Below are 6307 nucleotides of genomic sequence, written 5' to 3'. Positions count from 1 at the left end.
CCCCTAGAAGGAGTTGTCGGAATGGAAATAAAATTTCTCTGTGTGATTGTAACATTGACATAAGTAAGTGATTACAATATCAGAGCAAATGTTTACACTATTGGTAAAAACTGACTTGATTGGAGGCTCTAGTACCCTGTTGTACTGCTTCTAGCTTGGATACAAGGTGTGATACAGGCAGGCATGGAGACTCTAGTACCCTGTTGTACCGCCTCTAGCTTGGATACAAGGTGTTATACGGGCGGGCATGGAGACTCTAGTACCCTTTTGTACCACCTCTAACTTGGATACAAGGTGTGATACGGACGGGCATGAAGTCATACAGGTTCCGTACGGTATCCTGCAGCATATCGAGCCACTTTTGCTGTAACTGAGCCTCTAGATCATGCAAACTCATAGGCTGTTGAAGTTGGCATCCCAGATGGTCCCATACATGTTCTGTTGGCAATAAATCTGGTGACTGAGCAGCCACAGAAGTGTGACAATGTCGTGGGGGCTTCCTGTGACCCCCTTGTGTGTACGGCTGAGCATTTACCTGCTGCCTCTTGGAAGCCGCCATGAGAGGAACACATGTGGCTGCTGCATGTCCTGAACATATCGCTGAGCTGTCTTTGTCCCTCATACCACGACTAGGGGTGACCAACTATCATATGTGATGACCCCCAGACCATCACACCAGCAGGGGGCAGTGTGCCGCTCTACAGCAAAGGCAGGATTGAGGCACTCACCAAGAGGTCTCCAGACACGAACACGGCCATCGTCAGCACCCAAACTAAACCTGGATTCGTCACTGAAGACAACCCGGGTCCACTTTATAGCAGTTACATTTCGTTGTACATTACATCACTGCAAATGGAGGCGGCAGTGAGTGTCAATGGCAGTACATGTAATGTAAATGATTTCAACATACAAAGGTGTGTAACAATGATGCCACCTGTTTCTAGAAGGTGGACAACAAAACATTTGTAGCTGCTCGGTGCTTTTCCGACAATCAGACGATCTTCTCTACTGATGGTCTGTCAAGAGTGTCCTGAACCCGATCACCTTGTGTGCCCTCACACATCCACTGGTCCCAACACCTCCTAACAGTCTGGTCGGAATGGCCCAGTTGGTGAGTAATTCCTCAATATGACTAACCAGCTGCTCGCATTCCAATAATGAGCCCTCTCTCAAGCTTTGTTAGCTGGGTGAAATCTCTCTGATTGCGTCATAGAGGTTACTAGTGGTCAACAAGTTCTACACAAGTGGAAGAAGAGGCCACTACACATAAGGAGCCTCCGAGAGCATTTTTATAGGTCATTGGTGGAACCACATTAAGGACCTCAGGTGGCAAGACTGTTCACGCCACAACTCTAATCATATCCGTATCTGCCTGACATGTAACTCTGTGCCAAGATTTGCAACAAAACATCAACTACTTCTAGGTGCTTGATATGTTTTTGACAATGAGTGATTATTGTTTTATTCTTGTTAGATGGGGGGGGGAGCATAAATATTCTGCAAAGGGCTTTTCATCTCAGATTTTCAAGAAAGTATCTGCTGTATCATAAGTTTTTCTCATGTGTGCTGCGCTCTAATAATCACAATCTGATGCTCATCATTACAAATTTCCCTAGCAGGAGCGACTGTACACTTATGACTAGACGAGAATTTCATATATATATATAATGTATAAAGTACCTGCAAACATTTGTTCACTGTCTTTTACAAAGAGTTTTGTGGGCTTTGAAGTGAAGCAATGGGGGAAAGGGGGGTCTTCACATAGGCAGATGTGCTTTAGGAAACGCTAAGAAAGAATGTACTACAGAAAGAGGCTGGGATAAAGGGATTACAGGGGTCCTAGACACTTAGTGGCATGAGAGCAACTCCCCTGCATTGACGATTGGTCTCTTCTGTGGGGTCTAAACAAGACTTAAACTTGCTGAAAGAACAAGAAGTGAGCAGAGTCCAAGTCATCGGAGCGAGGTAAGGTGCTTGCACTGAGCTGTGGTACCCAATGTTGTAATTACCAATGCTACATGTCGCTATACTGTGCCGTCTGTGTTTACGCCGATTTTGTAGGTTTTGCATTTTTCAGGTTTGCAATAGAAACAGGGCTATGACGTGGCTCCTACGAAATACTGCATGTATTACCTTGATGGTATACATCACTTTACTGCAACCTTATAACAGCTATTAACAGTTTTTCAATGACATTTTTTATAAAAGTTGACGTGACCTCACTTGAGATTTTTTTTTCACCCAGTACGGCCAATGACAAACTCTGGTCTCATATTATTGTGATTAGTATTAAGACTCATACCTATGGTTTCCTAAGGATCGGATTTGTTGGATCGTTGGACATTGCAACATGGATCTGACGTGTTCATTGGATGTAATAGAATGTGATCCTCAATTTTCAGCAATGATACAAATTATTATCTTTTACAATGTCTATTGTCAGCTTATGTGATATGAATGATTAAAGGTCCCTATAGACCAGTGTTTTACCAACTGCGGTCCTGAAGGCACCTCAACAGGTCATGTTTTCTGGATTTCCTCAGTGTTGCACAGGTGATGTAATTATTGTCAGTGCCTCAGACATTGCCTCAGGTGTTCTTAATTTAGGATATCCTGAAAACATGACCTGCTGGGGTGCCTTGAGGACTGGAGTTTGGAAACACTGCTATAGGCATTAGATTTAAGGTGTTTGAATTGGATGATTCAGCCTAAAACAATCGCTTGTTAGGCTAAATTTAACAATGAATGATTCTTTTAGGCGAATGATCATAGACCGTCATTGGCTAGAGATAGATTGGCATGCTTGAGCTTCTCGGCTGGTAGACGAATAAGAGATCATTCTTGAATATGAATATTCTTCTGTCCACAAATCTTGGCTCAAACTAAGCCAACAAATGGGTAGTATAACAATACCCAAAAGTATCTATAGATGCGCCAAATTTAGCACCCAGCATTATCCACTGTGATACATTTGACATATTTTTAGATTGCCCGGTCTAAGTTTACTCTAACAGATGGGATTAGTTAATCTGCCCCACTATGCAACATTATATCAGCAGCCCTGGATAATATCGGTATGAACAATAAATGAGTTTTATTAACTCCTTCCCGACGTGCGCCTTACATGCACGGCAGGTATCTGTGTATGGAGCTGGCTTGGGAGACGAGCCTGCTACATACACGGCCTGTGTTGGTCATTGCAACACGTGGCTGCAACAATCACAGATCGTGGCTGTTAGCCCTTTAAATTCTGCTGTCAAGGATCAAATGCTCCAAAGTCAATTGAGACGGTGAAATCTGCTGTGGATCCACAGCAAAAGCCACATCAAAATCCACACCTATGGCGCAACTTCTGACATGTTTTCCATCATGGTTATGGTACAGAATTGTGTGCGGAATGTCCATCACGGACATTCTGCAACATTTTCTGCTATGTCGGAACATACCCTTAGGGTAAGGTTACACTGAAAATTTGGTCACTAACAAGTTGCTGTAAAATTGGGTCTTTACTGCAACACAGCCGGTCACAGGTGACAATCGCAAAAAGTCAGAGTGTGTAGCCATAGCCTAATGGTTAAAGTGAATTTCCATTCTTTGTCATCAGATCTTTGAAGTATAAAATTCTGTGCTCATTAACCCCCAGCTCTGTTACCAGTAGCATCATCTTGCCATACTTCTATTCAAGTACAGAGCCCATGTACTAACATTTGTTCTTCTTCACAGTACTTCCTCAGTGCACAGCTTTCTGCATGCCCCATCTTCCCATTCATGATTCTGTCTGTTTGTACCAAAAAATTCTCTTCTTGGTATTCCTTTGTGCTATCTGTCTTCCTTGTGTTAAAGAAAATGTATTGATGTCTTAACTGTACTGTTGGGGATTTATACATCCTATAAGGGTCAATTGGGTTTGTTAACCTCTCACCCCTAGACTGAGAAACATGATAGTCAGATACTAAGGAATTCTCCAAGTTGGTGAGCAAGACAATTGAATCAAATGCCCCATGGGAAATTATACGTGTGTAAGGCCTTATTTAGACCACCAAATTTTAGGTCTGTGTATTACATGGACAGTAGAGAGACCTATTTTAGCCCATGAGGCAATTCACATAGGCAACTTTTCACGTAGACTTATGGTCCGAATGGAACAAAAAGCTACATGCCCTATACTGGTCCATATCATGACTGGACAGCACATAGATGGGTGTGATGTTCATTGTGAGTTGTACCAGAGATTCTTGGGCACATATGGCCACTTTAATGTGGGTTTACGGCTGCTGGTCATGGCAGACAGTGTCCCTACCTTCTCCTGCCATTGGTCATGGCCAGCATCATGTTCTCTGTTTTTTTCTGCAGCAGAAGCCACATTTCTTCTTAATTGCCTGGTCCCCATAGGATATGTGTGTGTGGCCAGTCCATATTTTAATGGGCCAGTGCGTGCACCAAGCTTTTACATTCCTGGCCCAAGCCTTTGGCTATTTATCTCACCCTTCATCACTACTAGATGCCTGAACAATTAGTATCCTGAGGTGCAGAAGTGTTAGAATGTTCTGTCTGTTTGCTTGGTTTTGATCCCTGTCTGTTCCCTTTAACTTTCCCGACTTCTCCTCTCTGGAGCTCGGCTTGTTAATTAACCATGAATATTCTATTTCCTTGTCCTGATCCATCATTACAAAAGCTTTCTGCTTTTCCTGACCTCAGCTTTGTTCCATGACCACGTCGCTGTCTGCACCTTCTGGTACTGTGTTGCAGTAAACCTGACCAAGTTGCATCAGCTGCTTCTTAACTCAGACTCTTTCTGGCTTAATGGTCTGGAGTCCCCAGCAGCCAAAAACAGATCCCAAATGGTGGGGTAAAAACCCCAGGAACCCTCAGGTGAAGCCCTTAAATCTAGTTCAGTTACATTGATTTAGAAGCACAACGGATCACATAACCGGCACCCCGGTTGTGAGGTTACCGGGCAACATTGCCCCTACAGCTCCAGCACTGTGGTTCCACTGTTTGTTGTTGCTGATGATGTCATCGGAAGTCATCTGACCGCTGCAGCTAATTAAAGGCTGCAGCATCACTATTTTCAACTCCTGGCATCATGGCACCCATGATACAAGCATTGATGCCAGGAGAATGGGCAGTGATGCTGCAACCTCTGATTGGCTGCAGTGGTCAGGTGATTTCCGATGATGTCATCAGCAGCAAACATCAGGACCATGGTGGGGCTGCAGTGCTGGATCACTATGGCAAAGGACAGGTAAATGCCACTCTTTTTGTTATTTTAACACAGTTGGAGCTATAGCGGCAAAGTAGTGCGGTAAATGGGCAACCCCTTTGATCCCTTAACAACACAGGATGTACAGTTATGTCCTGAGCATTCAGGGTTTGTATGGAGGTGGGCTGGGTCTTACAGCTGAAACTGCTGACAACAGCCATGATCAGCGTGAATGCTGATTGCGGCTGTTAAAGGAGATGTCCCGAGGCAGCAAGTGGGGTTATACACTTCTGTATGGCCATAATAATGCACTTTGTAATATACATTGTGCATTAATTATGAGCCATACAGAAGTTATAAAAAGTTTTTTACTTACCTGCTCCGTTGCTAGCGTCCTGGTCTCCATGGTGCCGACTAATTTTTGGCCTCCGATGGCCAAATTAGCCGCGCTTGCGCAGTCCGGGTCTTCTGCTGTTCTCTATGGGGCTCCGTGTAGCTCCGTGTAGCTCCGCCCCGTCACGTGCCGATTCCAGCCAATCAGGAGGCTGGAATCGGCAGTGGACCGCACAGAAGAGCTGCGGTCCACGGAGGAAGAGGCCATCTTCAGCGGTGAGTAGAGAAGTCACCGGAGCGCCGGGATTCAGGTAAGCGCTGTGCGGGTGGTTTTTTTAACCCCTGCATCGGGGTTGTCTCGCGCCGAACGGGGGGGGGGTTTAAAAAAAAAAAAACCCGTTTCGGCGCGGGACATCTCCTTTAACTAATTATTTGCTGCTCTTAGCTTTGACAGCGGCATTTAAATTCCCTAATTTAAGTTTGGGGGTCCAGAACTGCTCCAACTCCATACGATCATGAGGTGCGGTTTGGTTTTCATGGCAGCCTGGGGTTATTTGAAGGCCTCCAGCTCTGCCATGTGTGATTGTCCATCAAGCCATGCCTGTGGTGTGGCTTGGTAGAATGTTTGTCAGATCACATGAGCGATCAAATGATCGCAAGTTCAAGTCCCCTGCAAGGACTAAGAAAAATGTGAAAATTAGTAAAAAAATAAAAGAAAGTAAAAGTTTAAACCTCTCCTTTTCCCATATTTATTTAAAAAAAGAACGAAAC

General features: G+C 44.4%; 1 protein-coding gene across 1 annotated transcript in view; it reads left to right on the top strand.

Annotated features, from left to right (window-relative positions):
• The first annotated feature begins 1851 nt into the window (after positions 1-1851).
• The window catches only part of LOC136621778 (tenascin-N-like), an 81162-nt gene continuing 76706 nt past the window's right edge, over positions 1852-6307 (top strand). The window contains exon 1 of the mRNA XM_066597496.1: positions 1852-1965. The gene's annotated coding sequence lies outside the window, so the exon portion shown is untranslated. The remainder of the gene's footprint in view (positions 1966-6307) is intronic.

The sequence above is a fragment of the Eleutherodactylus coqui genome, chromosome 3, assembly GCF_035609145.1.
Source record: "Eleutherodactylus coqui strain aEleCoq1 chromosome 3, aEleCoq1.hap1, whole genome shotgun sequence".
NCBI classification, from domain to species: Eukaryota; Metazoa; Chordata; class Amphibia; order Anura; family Eleutherodactylidae; genus Eleutherodactylus; species Eleutherodactylus coqui.
The sequence above is the reverse complement of the archived record's forward strand: the minus strand, read 5'-3'. Positions and strand labels throughout refer to the sequence as shown.